Source organism: Melospiza melodia, chromosome 6 (assembly GCF_035770615.1).
Source record: "Melospiza melodia melodia isolate bMelMel2 chromosome 6, bMelMel2.pri, whole genome shotgun sequence".
Lineage (NCBI taxonomy): Eukaryota > Metazoa > Chordata > Aves > Passeriformes > Passerellidae > Melospiza > Melospiza melodia.
The window spans coordinates 72,319,771-72,334,038 of NC_086199.1; the positions used below are offsets into that span (position 1 = coordinate 72,319,771).

At 40.7% G+C, this 14,268-nt stretch overlaps 1 pseudogene; it reads right to left on the reverse strand.

The window, feature by feature from the left end:
- Positions 1–2,893: 2,893 nt before the first annotated feature.
- LOC134419609 (cytosolic phospholipase A2 epsilon-like) overlaps positions 2,894–14,268 on the reverse strand; it is a 37,421-nt pseudogene continuing 26,046 nt past the window's right edge.

A 14,268-nucleotide genomic window follows, 5' to 3' on the forward strand; every position in this document is an offset into this window, starting at 1 on the left:
TTTTGTTTTTTTTCTCTTTTTTTTTTGGCCACAAGTCCGTCTCTGGAGGTTTAATTGTGCCTGCTGCTCTTCTGCGCTAAAATCTCAGCCCCTGGCGATTAAATCCGGAAGCACTTTGACAGCTCCGATCTGAACGTAGAATGGCCCAAATGCTTTTCGTGGTTTTGGGATGATGGTTGCTGTCTTTGGATGCAAAAGAAATGTGTGACTAAGCGCCGTGGTGTTTAGCTGCGACATCAGGCAACTGTTTTAAACACAGTGAAAAATCTGAGTAAAACAGGGAAATCTTTCTGTGAGACGTGTGTAGAAGACACGACCATTAGTTCTAACCCTAGGTCCTGCCACGTCCTGCCACCTTGCCCATTGATTTTACAGGAGATTTTAGTGGAGGGTAACACCGGATTCTTTACAATCTTGGGGAAATCAATAAAACAAGCATTTTTTGTCCTCTGATATTAAAGTTTTTGCTCAGTAACTAAAAAAAAAAAAAAAAAAAAACAAAAAAAAACCACAAACAAACAAAAAAAAAACAAAAACAAAAACTTGGGATCTCCGTTAAAAGCAAAGGAGTGGAAATTTTTGCTGAAACTGTGTTTAAACACTGTATTAAAAATGTGCCTTTTGTGGCACTTATGGCTCCTTCAGAGCACCCATATCATATAAATCCCCTTTTGCTGGTCCAGTACATCTACTGTTTCACATTTTTATCTATGTATCTTTCTTCATCCTCATTTCCATATTGAATGCTGCATTTTCTCGATATGCCCTGGGTCTTTTCTCAATACATCAGCAGGTTTAGATGTGCTCTTTTAATCTCCTTCCTCTCTATGCTGTTCCTCAAAGAACAGATGTTAAACTTTAGCAATGCTCAGTTCTGGGCATTTAACCACTTTGCCTTTTCTTGGTTCCTTGCTTTGCATTTTATTTAGGGCTGTGCATATATTTTGCAACTTTCTTGTTGCAATTTCCATGCTGAGTCCAAAGATTTTATACCAGTTCACGTAGGGTATTGCTGACTGGTTTCCTCAGTTTTTAAAATCTCTTTTTCATAGTATTCCTTTACTTGTCATTCATTTTCTCTATGGCTTAATTAATACACTATTAAGTTATCCTTGTAGTTACTCACACCTTCTCTATTTTATTTCAGTAATTTCTTTTAAATTAGTCTTGTATCACCACATCTTTAGAGGTCTGACTGCTCCTAATTATTAATTATCTGCAAAAATATCTGGGCTGTTGAAAATCTAAGTACTGCAGTGTGGAGTGAGATTCCTTTCCCCCTTGTCTGCAGTGCTAAATCCAGTATTTAGTGACTGGAGAAGCTTACATAGCTCACATGCCTTACAGGGCAGGTATGATACTGCCTCAGACTGTCCTCCAAGCCTGTGGGAATTCATGATTCAGTGCAGGACCGAGGCAGATGCAGAGCCATTGTATTTTTTCAGTCCCTAAAGATTTTCCAGTGAATGTCTCAGTCAGTTTTTTGAATGCATAAAATTTTACCGACAAGAAAACTTAATTACATGTGTGCAGAACTACCTCACTCTGTTCACTAGTTTTGACTGATCCTCTCGAGGTCTTGTGATAGAAGAGATGTGCACTGACTTCATGCATCTCTCTTTTCTGCCTTTCACTCCTCCTGTTCTTTTTCTGGGTTGCAGATTCCTCAGCTATTTGTGCCTTGGGTGGAAGCAGTTCCACCTCCTTGATCAGGCCTGACATTTTCCTCTGTATTCTTTTTGAACACAGAAAACTGAAATACTGAGTAATTATTCCACGCAAGATTTTTTGAAATGTGGTAAAGTGCTCATTTTTCTCCATGACCCTTTCGTGTCTGCTGGAAAGCAGCAGGAAGGGCAGGGAAGCGTTTGCACTCACACACCTCGTTCTGCTTGTCTTCAGACTTCCTGCCTAGACGCTTCCTGCTGTCAGTGAAATAATTTTTGCCCTTCAGACAATAAAGCTCCAACTGTATATGGGAACCTGGGAGTGCTTCCAAATTCCCAGGTCTGGCTGTGCCCTCTGACTACATCCCGTCCCACACTATGATGAGATCCATAACTGCTGGTGCAGCCCTGTTTGCTCTCTCGTTTCCATGGGACATAAACTCTGGGCATACAGTCCAGGAGCTCTCTGGGCTCCTGTAGAAAGCAGCTAAGTGTTCACTGACCTAAGCAGCAAACAGAGGGGTTACATCTCTGTGCACCACAGAGGAGGAGACCCTCGACCTTGAGACCAAAGGCCGTTCCATTTCTGGCCCACAATAACAGGATTTCTTGACAAAGAATACTACAGCAGAATTCAGGAGTGGGGAAGCCTGTAGGAAACATGGGCTTGTGGATGCAACATGTCTAATAAATAAAACTACAGCATTGAATTTAAGAAATTAGAAGAAGAATAAATGTCGATTTTTACAGATTCCATCTGTCAAAAACCCAGACTGCTTGCTGGAAAAGAGATATGTTAGTCTCACAACCAAAGCATCAGAAAGTTGAAAATTGATGCTCTGTTAACTTCATTTGCTATACTCTACAGCAAGTTTAAAAAAATCACATTTGCATGAGTGATATTAGGTACACAATTTCAGTTTTGCTTTGTCTGTGTTTCTTGTGTTTTTGATGTAATAGTCTCAATCAATCTTAAAGAATATTTGATAATATCAATAGCATTTAAATCCAGCTTGCTAAAACAAATTAACATGAGTTGGTTCTTGTATAGATGGGTTTCAGTTGTAATCCTAAACTCAAGGGGTTCCAGAATCTTGCACTTGCTTACATCTAGGTCTGGACATGTTCTTCTTCAATAATTCTTCAGCAGCTATGAAATGTCCACATGTTTTCTTTGTCTTGCTATTAGAGGAAGAAGCACCTAAAATAAGTAGCTGAAACAGGTATTTGATATGAAAACTATTTATTTGCTGTAACTTCCACTCAGAAGTAGTAATTTATTATATAAATTCAATATTTATTTACATTCACATAAAGATTTCTTAGTTCACAAATGGCTTCCTTGATTTTTTTTTTAGAGACAATGGATTTTGTTCTCTGCTGCATTTCTGGACCGGCAATCCTCTGTTTCTATAGCACAGGTAGAACACAAACAGTCAGTGTAAACTCCCTCACACTTCCTTGTCCACACAGTTTGGCAGGTCACTTCTGCAAGTACAGGGGAGCAGAGCCTCACCTAGCCACGCTCCTGAGGTTGTCAACGTGGGAAGGACGTGAGTTCATTAAGGAGGAGCTGGTTCTTTGAGTTTATTCCCTCCACTGACAGACAGGCTTAACATTTTTGATGACAAATTAAGTGCTATTCTTAGCGTTCTTTGGCTTGTCTTCACTTCCTAATGAAATTCCTTTTCTTCTTCATCAATAGGACGATCCTTTATTTCATATTCCCCGGTGCTGGGCAGCCAGCCAAGCGCTGGGTTCCCTCTCTGGCAGGCACAGGCGTGCCATGGCCATCAGGTTGTTTGTGCAGCCCTTGCTCTTTCTTGTGCTGCTGCTTTTTCCGCTCCACAGCTGTACGCAAGGCCTGAAGAATCAAATCTTTGTTGTTCTGGACGTTGTAGTAACTTAGATTCACCAGTTTGTCAAAATTTTCCTCTGAATAGCTCAGATTGTTTATGTAATATGGGCCACAGGCATTGGTAACATCAACCTCGCCCTCTGCCATCTCTGAGGGACTACGCTTCACACCTAAACAGACAAGCAAGGGCTTGGTTAATTTGCACAAAACAATTGGGGTCTGGGTGTTTCCCAGGCATGCACAAATAGTGGATCACAAACCTAAACTAAATCAGGTTTTTGCTCGACGCTGCACCAATGGGACTCGGCACATGAGCAGGCTGAGCTTCTATCTATCTGCTAATACATAGAATAAATAAGTTCTTGGAAGGGAAGAGGTCAATTAATTTTGTTGGATTCTGAAGACTACTGGATTCCATTATGTGCCTTTAGCTGCTAGAGGACAGCTGAAGATCCCAGCCATGGGGCAGAGACCCGAGGAGGTGGAGATCCACTGCTGCGTGGTGTCCTGCAATCCCACGTCAGGGTTTCACCCCAGCCAGCAGCTAAGCAGCACAGCTGCTTGTTCAGTACACCCTGACCAGGGGGTGGGGAGAGAACCAGAAGAGCAAAGGGAGAAAATGTGGGTGGAGATAAAGGCGGTTTAATGGGACAGAAAAGGAAGAGCAGCATAATTCTCATTCCAGATCCCAAGCAGCACTATTCCAGCTGCTAGGAAGAAAATTAACTCTTTCCCAGATCAAACCAGGTTCACGTATGTTTTTATGCTTCCTCATCATTTGCACAGACGCTTTGGTTTTCTGACAGGTGGCATGAAAGAAAGAGAGCATTAGCAACCCAGAAATGGTAGGTAATACTGTCAGAGAGAGTATCAGAAACATGAGAATTTTTCTGTCAGCCTCCAGTGAGACCATTACATTGCCAAGAGGGCGTTATTGTAGGAGACAAGCACCCTCCACCGTCACAGATACCTGCACCCCCTGAGCCATGGCAGGGGAGTAGGCACTGGGAAAAGCATCTCCCTGACAGTACATCATGCATTTGGGGAATCTTTTCTACCAACATGGATCTAACAACATCAATCAAAGGGTTCTGATTTTTCTTGAGGGGTCTCTCAGTGTCCAATAGAAGTACTCCTCTCAGCTTTGCAGACAGAGTTACAGTGAACTGGTGCCACTCAACTGAAGCAGTCTAAGTGTCCCACAGAGAATTCCCTTTCTACTTAATTATGGAATAGCTTAAGAGTGCAGAAGTTAAGCAGTTTGAATATGTCAGTTTTACTTTTTTACTGCCCAGACTCTAAATTCCCCCTCTGAACAAGCTGATGGATGAACTGCCTATGGAAAAACTGCCTGTTCATGTGATTGTACTAAAACTTCACATGCTGTACAATTGAGATCTGGGCTAGGGCATGGTACTGAAGCCCTATAAATTAAGCTGACCTCTGCCTGTCACTAACAAAAGGCAGACATCCTTTTCCAGCCTCACAGGACCTTCTGCAGCATCCATCCTGCTGCTATGGAGGTCAGGTCTCAGCTGCAAGGTGTCAGTCCTCCCAAAAAATCTGCCTGCACAGAGCCCTTCCATGCCAGCTCAGCTGGCCCTTTGCTCGAGGGGGCATGACGAGGACCCTTCTTTCTCTTCCTGTTCAGTCTCATCTTGCAGCCACCAGCTGAACTGGTTGGGCAACACAAGCTTGCCTCAAGCGTATGCAATAGGCAGATATTGTGCAGGTCTTCAAATTAATTTTCTTCATTCCTAGCAACACCCCTTTTTAGACTCGCTGATAATTTATGTTGACATTTAGCATCTGCACATCATCGGACGTACACCTGATAGTAGATAACTGACTGAGGCTAGGCATCCCTCATTTCTGGAAATTAGTGAGGGGAAGAAGGCCAGCAAACTCCCTCACAAAGCAGTACACAAGAGCAGTTCAGTATAGAAGAGCAAAACTGAAGCTAAATCTCAGTCCTCCTTCTACTTCTTTCTTCTTTTTTCCTTTCTTTAATTCTCTCTACAAAAGGCAACTGCAGAAAGCAACTTTTGGGCTATCTCATCATTTGTGAGAGCTGGAGTAGAATGGTGTGTGTACCTGTATAAATACCCTTAATCTATTTGAATCCTGCTCAAAACCCCAGTTGTACACCTCAAATGTGCAATGAAGTCAATCAACAAAACAAAAGTACCATATTATCTTTTACAACTTACTTAACATAAAAGAATAAGGATTGATACAATTGAGACCATAGTTTCTGCATTTGTTTTGGTGTTAAATTGGATGTACCATGTACTAACATGGAACTTCTGGCTTTCAAGTATACTGTGGGGCTTTGAAGTGAATTCACAATCTGAGTTAGGAATTTTAGCATCTGGAGAAGGAGCAACTGAGGCTTTGGTAGCAAGAGAATATTATGGCATGGGGGATATGGTACCAGGACTTATAATTCATCTGTTTAGAAGTGACAGGCAATGTTGCTATTGACACTCTTTAAATTTCAAAGGGAACAAGACACTGTTGGAATGGCTCAGTGTTGCACTTTCATCACTTCACTGTGCTTCACTGTTACACTTTCATCACTTTGCTAGTTCATACATTTGTTTTCAAGGTTATCTGCCTAACTGTAAGCCTGGAAATTATTTTAAACAATGAAATCCATAGACTCCTTGGAGCATTCTCTAACAGGAGAGGATGACAAGTATGAGAGGAAATTAACCCTGTGAATTTCTGCTACAGCAGATAAAAAAAATATTGCTTTCCTCAATTAACTGCAATCTGCTTATGAAAAGCCAAAAAAATCTGAAGAGGAAAACGTGGCAAAGGCTAATCCCACATGATCCTCTACTGTCCAGGAAAAATCACATATTTTAAGTTTCTTGATATGGTTCATATGTAAGCAAAGAGAGTTCAAGTTTGTTATTACAGTGTGATCTGAAAAGCAGGTATTATCCAGTAAAAAAGAGGAAGAAAGTGGCCACTGGCTGTTAATGTGATGGGTAACTGTTAACTTACCAGGTGCTTTGTATTCCCTGAAGGTGTCATTTACTAGAGGGAAAAATATCACAATAGGTGTTTCTGGGCTCTCTTTATCACCAACAATGTAGCATTCCTTCAGATGTGGAGTTTCCTGATCATCTGGCACCTTTGTAGGAAAAGGAATTCCCTGTTTTGCGAAGTATTTAGAGGCATCTTTGAGGGGCTTGTTGCCACAATAGGAAAACAAAACAAAAGAAAACGTCAGGACACACAGGAAGAACTTTGAATTTGACCAAAATCTAATTTCACTGGGAATATTTCTGGGGCAAGGGACAGGTTCTGACAGATTATGGTGCATATCCAATTTAGGTCTAGGTTGAGGGTTTTTATGGAGCCAAGCCTTGGAAGGCCAGAGTTAAGTGAGATGGATCTGACTCCACATGTCTCTGAAAATCTACACTGGCTATGTTTCACATTTGGCTATGAAAAAGTTGCCTTTAAACAACTTTTTATTCCTGAGGAATTTAACATTCCTAAATGCAAACTGTTGTTGCATTTATTTGCATATCTAGTCTTCTACATCAAACCTATTGTTACAGTTATATTGTCCTGAAGTTACATTTTCCCTTGCACAGGGAATATTTCTCAATATTGCATTGACAAATATTAGACAATGTTTAAAGGCAATTAGCTTCATTCATTCTACTTCTGGCTGCCTTCCAATCAGCTAAAACCCCTTACATGTAAAAAGGGGCAGGTACAGTTTACTAAATTATTACTTCCTGATAACATTTGTACTGTTCCATAAAGATATGTGACCCCCAGTTAACAGCAAACTGTTAACTTATCGACAATTCCCAGATATTGGAGAAAAACAAAAGTTTCTATGAGTAGAGGATCAGCCACTCTGGGAATTCAGCGATGAAACAGAGAAGTCATTGAAGAAGAATGTGCAAGACTCACCCCTGTCTGTGAACCTGAGCTGTAGTTGAAATGCAAAATGACATCCACTTTCCTTTCTGGCCTCATAAGGGGTGGGTAACTGGTAGCAAAGGCAAATGCAGTATCAATCAGGATGAGGTAGTCTGTAGCTGTTGTCAGGTGGTTGGGCTGGGAGTCCAGCTCACAGTCTAGGAAAGAAGCACGTTTTTTTCAGAGAAAGTGACCAGTGCAAGGGAAGTGCTGAGGAAAGTCTACTGTTAACAAAAAGGGACTTCAACTTTTCTTGGGTCCTAGACGTACCCATCTAGCTGATGGCTGCAGTTCAGTAATTTCTCAGTTCCTCATCTGGCTTCCTCTTTTCTCTCTTTACTCTGCAATTTCTTTGGTTTTCCTCTGACTAAAAGGGATTAACTTGGGGCTCAGAAGAGTAGACTTAATTCATCTTGTGTGTGACTCTGATCAGGTTGGTGTGTTTTTTTGTTTTCTCTTTTTTTTTGTCTTTTCTGTTAATATGAAACAAATTAAAATGGCACCCCGCTCTCTCAACACAGTAAAAGGACTAAATGTGTTGGGTGCCTTGCTCACTATGAGAACCAGCACACAGCTACAATTTTACATGGAATAACTGAACAAAAAAATTCCCTACCTGGACGACAGGTAATACTGTTACAAAGGTTATCTCTTACTCAGAAGTAAAAATGTGACAGGAAACAAAGCTCAGTGCTGCAGCCCTTGAGTATGGGTGGCTAATTGGGACTCCTCTCACCTATCAGTTGTGGGACTTCATGAATTTTTTTTAAGAACTTAGTTTGAAGCCTCTCTTGATGACTAATTTTAGCTTTCAGTGACAAACAGTGTCAAATACTATCAGAACAAAACAAAAAAAACAGTTAGCTTGATGACTTTTAAAGGATTGTTTCTTTTTCACAAGGATGGTTTACACTGTGACTCAAAGCAGGGTGTTGTTACCACACCTTTCCACTTGGAAAACTCGCTCTCCAGGTAGTTGTTGTTTATCTGGAGGCCTTTCAGGAAGTTGTGGATTTCTGAGGCTGCTGGACGTAACATTGCAACATCTCGGAATATTTCTGAAAAGCTGTCAGGAGGACAAACCACTCGAGTATCCAGCTCATTTGGTCTTGTAGGGAATAGGGCTTCATCATCTGCAGAAGAAAAAATAACAGCTTATATATGTGAAGTCAATCTTGCAGTCATCTCTTAGTCTAGTATGTTTGAAAAATTTGGACTTCTTTCTCTTTTTACTGCCAGGATTTTCACAAATCTCGTGGGTTTTTTAGCTTAGCTTTGAAAAATCCCTTTCTTCTTCTCACTTCACAGTGATAAAAGCTTTTTTTGTACTGCAAAAGACTCCATTTCACCTACTAGAAATTTCTTTGCTCTGCTATGATTTTATCTATCAAATTGCACTTACTTGTGTCTTCCTTTGCTACTCCATGCCACATTTTCTCTCTCAGGCACATATAAAGCCACACAAACTCTCAGCCACACAAACATAATTAATGTTCCTCACTAGCAAATACAGAATCCTTGATTTAACAACCAGAAATTACTCCCTTAAAAGCGCTAGAAGATAAAATAAGTAAGCCTTTTTGAAATACTTCTCTTCCTTGTCATCTTTTCTTTGTAATGTGTTTGTCTTGAGTATTTATCCTTGAAATCTGACCCTGCAGAGATCTTTCTTAATTTTGTATCATGTTTTGCAAATCTCATCCTTATGAGTAGTTTGGAATGACTTCCAATAGTACTGAAGTTTGTGTCAATGATTTGTAGACTTCAGAGATGCAAGGATGTTGTTTGCTCCCGTTTCTCTGATGCTCCAACTTGTGAGTGAGGAGCTAGAGGGTTGTGGAATGCTATGTGAACATCCTCCATCTACAGGGATATTTTTCTCTAGTTTTACCCTCCTGCTCAGAAAACATCTCATAAGAGGGTCATTGTCTCTTTTATTTTTCTGTGATGGATCCTGTGGGTTCTTTTCACATACAACTGAAATAATTGCCATAGTAGTAATACATGGCATGAATTTCCTTCTGGTTTACATGGGGATAATGGAATTGCTGGAAGAGAATGTTCTAAAAGGACTTTGAAAAAAATTCAGGAAGAGAGCAGCAGCACAGAGGGGAAACACCCCCCCCAAAAAAAACCCCAAAATAATCACATAAGAATAACCCACCTATGTCAGTAATTTTGTCTCGTGTCCATTTGTGCCAGAAGTCTTCTGAATTAACAGATATATACCAAGCATCCATGAGATTCAAGGAAAATACACTGCTCCAGATCCCTGTGGCATAGGATGTATTTGACAAAAAATAAATGGGGTGCAAAGGAATTTGATGTAAAACTTTCAAATAACTGTGTCACTGGACACTTCAGGGAACGGGGGCATAAATGTCCTTTAATCATTCTAGAGAAGCTAAGGAGAAAGTGCCAAGGTGTAGAAAGGGGGTGGTGACCTGAGATGCAAAATGACATCCACTTTCGTTTCTGATCACAGAAGGATTTGGGTCCTTACTAGAAACTGCAGCCAGGGACAGAAAGATTCTAAGTTGCTTCTTTATGCCTCACCATTAGATGTAGTGAAATCTCCACACAAGCAAAAAGTTTCAACTTCTAAAAAAAAAAAACCCTGAAACTTCCTTTTTCCTTTATGCAGTTGGTGGAAGTAGAAAGAACAATGAGGCAAGAGATTGCTTCTGCAAAGGGAAGAAAGGTTTCCTTACTGCTTTCACTTTTTTATGCAATGCAAGATGGGAAAAAATATAAGTATTACAACCTATTTGCACTCTGAAATGGAAATTTTATCTTAAGAACTAATCAGGACTAGATGTGGTAGGAACTTTGTAGATAAAAAGGTGCATTTTAGAGACTCAGGCTGCAAAAGAAATGGGTGATTTAACCTAGCAGCAATGATACACAACTTTTGTTGCTGACAAATATATATATATGTGTTGCAAAGGTCTCATGTCAGTACACATAACCACAGATGAAATCAATAAATCTGTTAAGATGAATAAGATCACAGAGAAAATGAAAAATCCTGCAGATTGTGACCTGTTATCAGTTCTGGTATTTTACCATATAATGCTCCTGGTAGATAAAAACACACTAAATGTTTAATTTCAGAAGAGGGGTTTGTGCAGGAGCAGATTATATTATACTACTTTTTCCCGGTACAAGAAATCACCTTCCAAAAAGCAGATTCTGGATTCTGGGACTTTCTTCATCAGGCGACCCATGAAGAACTCGCTGCCAAAATCTTCTGCAGGAATGAAGGCACCATATTTTGGGAATCCTACCTCATAAGGGGTGAATTCCACCCATTCTAAAAGAAAAGGCATAAGACAGACTGATTACAGCAGCAGAGGCATAATTATTTGAATAAAGCATGATATTGGCCAGGTTAAGGCAGACTGGTTTCTAATTCACATCCTTTGCAACAGGCATTTATTCACTGTACATTTCACAGTGGTGAACATGCAGAACAAATTGTCCTCTTACATCTATATGTCTGTATAAACTTTTTGACAGTTTCTGTGCATAATGTGCACAAAAGTGTAGGAGTACATAGTGTCTTCTGTTGTCCTGCCTTTGGCCCTGAATACTGAATTATACAAAGGTCTTTAAAATATTAACTATTAAATATCTCCTTTGAGGTGGATTAGCCTTCAGAGTATTTGTTCATTGAATTGATATCCTTATCTAATCTTAAATTGACCCCAATTGGGATTAAATATTAAATGCAATTCTGGAGTATTGTTACCTCTAAAATCCTGGTCGCTGATTTTATCCTTCACATTGAGAGAGAGGTAGATGGGCAGCGGATTTTGACCCTGATTTAGTGCCTGCTGCTGATCTGTGAGCTTATGGCAGTCCTCCTGTTTTGAAAAATGACAGTAGCTCAGGACAATTGGATGACACAAAGAGCCTGCCACTTAATCTAAACCTGGGTTCTGACAATGCAGTCATACATGACTCCAACTAAGACATTCCCCAGTTGCTTAGTTTAGAGAGGTGCTGTCATCCCTATCCCTGCCCCTCCCCTGCCCCAACACTTCAGCACAAGAATAATCCTAAATTCATATATTGAAAGAATGTGGTGAGGAGAAAATGCCGTTACCCACATTTTTAATTTCACAAAAAATGTCTGGGAATGCTTGAAAAGCAGTCCTGACAGGAAATATTTCATTATGAAAGAGTGAGCCCCTCTCTGACTGCCTAGAAAAACACCTTTTCCTCAGAGCCGTGACAGAGACAAGGCTCACACAGAGTGTGCAGCAAGCCTTGGCCTTTCTGCTGCAGAGCTCAGGCAGGGTGGTTTGGGAGCAGAACCAAGGTTTGGGAGTGTGCTCCGACAAGCAGAGCTGCAGGTGAGCCCGTGGAAGGATGGCTGTGCCACCAGTGCCACCAGGCTTCCCTTGGGCCACTGTTGGCCAGGGGACAGGGCTCTGGGGACACCCACAGCTCCCTGCTGAACACAGCCCCTGGGAGTCTCTACCACTGTGCTATCACCGGGCAGTAGAAATGTGGCTGTGTGGGGGATTATTAAACATTACAGGGGGGGTGTTTTCTCATTCTAAAGCATAAATGACCTAGTGGGAAAGAAATATTAATGAAGATTAAAATAGGGCCCGAACAAAGCTCTTGATGGAAATGTTTGCAGGGTGATGTCTTATTAACAGCTCAGAGATACTGTCTTTGGGCTTGTGATTTTCCTTTGCCTTGTTTTATTGTGCAGCTCTTTTAAAAGAACAGCAGGATTTTCATGGAAATATTTACATGTGAATTCACAGGATCACAGAATGCTTGGAGTTGGAAGGGCCCTTAAAAATCACTTAGTTCCAATCCCACTGCCACAGACAGGGACACCTTCCACAAGACCAGGCTGCTCCCCATCCAACCTGGTCTTAAACACCTCCAGGGACAGGAGGTCCGCAACCTCTCTGGGAACTCACTACCCTCATAGTGAAGAATTCTTATTCTTATTAGGTATTCCTAATACCTAATCGAAACCTGCCCTCCTTCATCTTAAGGCCATTTCCCTCTTGTCCTACCAGTGCATGCCCTTGTGAATAGTCTCTCCCCAGCTTTTATATAAGCCCCTTCTACATCCTGTGAGGAATAATTTGAAAGAGGTTCATACTGTAAGTTTCCTGTTATTTCTTTTCATTCCCATCCTTTCTGTACCAGGTGTGAAGTTAAGATCTCTATAACACAGGCAACAAGCATGGTACAATGGTACAATGAATGGTACTGCCAAGGCACATGCTTTAGCCATATCTGTGAAAAACAAACATGCAAAAAAACCTGTTTTGCATAAGGGTGGTCAAACACTGGTATGTGTTGCCCAGAGAATTTCTGGAGTCTTCATCTGTGGAGATATTCAAAGCCCATAGCTCAGGGTAGCTGGCCCTTCCTAATCCTGCTTGGACAAGATGATTCCAGAGGTGCCCTCCAGTCTCAACTAGTTTTTGATTTACTCTCTTTCCTCACTGCTGTATTCACTGGATATTCAAATCTGAAGAGAAAGGTGCTGCTTTTGTACCTTATCATGTAACATGATTTCAATGATGAGTCCCCACAGGTCTGTGAAACACAACTGATGTCCTTCCTGTTTCCTCTGGCACAACTCTTCCAAATAGTATTTCAGACGATCAGGGGCAAAACAAGTGACAAACTTATTTTTAAGTACATGCTTTCGGGCATCATTGAGGGTTTCCTTGAGATCCTTTTGGGACCAGTCAGGATCTTCATACAAGTTTGACATGGTCCTAAAAAAAACAAAAAAGAACAAACAAAAGAACCCCACAAGGAAAAGTGTGAGTTCTGAAACAGAGCTTTGGGAAGTTATGGAGGTTTGTGTATTATTGTACTCATTTATATGAAAAAACACCATGTGTTTGGTAGTATCCACATATTTAATTAATTACAAATGTGGGAAAATACCCACTGAAAGAAACAACAACAAAATGGAAGCAGAAAAAGAAAGCCTCTTCTTGATAGTTAAGATCATATAACTCAAGATCCCTCCTTGACGTCAATTTTGGAAAATTCGTGTGTTCTTATCTTGCTCTTACCATGTTGTTCCAGATAAACCAGTGATATATGAGACACAGTCCAAGACATTCATTTCCTGCACGCTGAGGAGGTGAGCATACATGGCTGTCAGAGCTCTGGTTCCACCTCCCGTTGTCATGATTGCCACCACAGGTACCTGTTCAATCCCAAAATACACGGATTTAGTGACATGGCCTGAGAAGGGACAGAGACTCTGATTAGAAGGAGAAATTTACAGCACTGATAAAGTAGTGAAAACATGCCACCAGCGTGAAGAATGTGAAGTCCAACATGAAGAAAAACCTGAATTAATAATGGAGCATGTAAGGAGTAAGAAATACTTCATCTTTTCCTCTGTCAAGCAGCTCTGCAATAGAACATGAAATCCATTATCACATTTTCAGTGCTCCGTTTGAAAACCATTAACAGAGCAGCAAAAAATTAGAGGAAGTGTTACCTTCTTTCATCTGAATCAGATTATTATCAGACCAGAAAATATCTGTGCTGTCTCACAATTTCCATGTGGGCAGTAATAACTTCTCTTTTCCTGAAGTTTGCTGAAACTATCGTACAGTTATTCTACAGGCCATACTAGAAATGTCATGACTGATAGATTTAAGAACACAGGCCAGTTCAGAACCCCTGAAACCAGAGGCTGGTTTAAAAGTTTCCCTCCAGAAACTTTAAAAGTTTCTGGAGGGAAAGAGGAACCATGCTCACTCCACCTGCTACATATGTATTTACAGTACT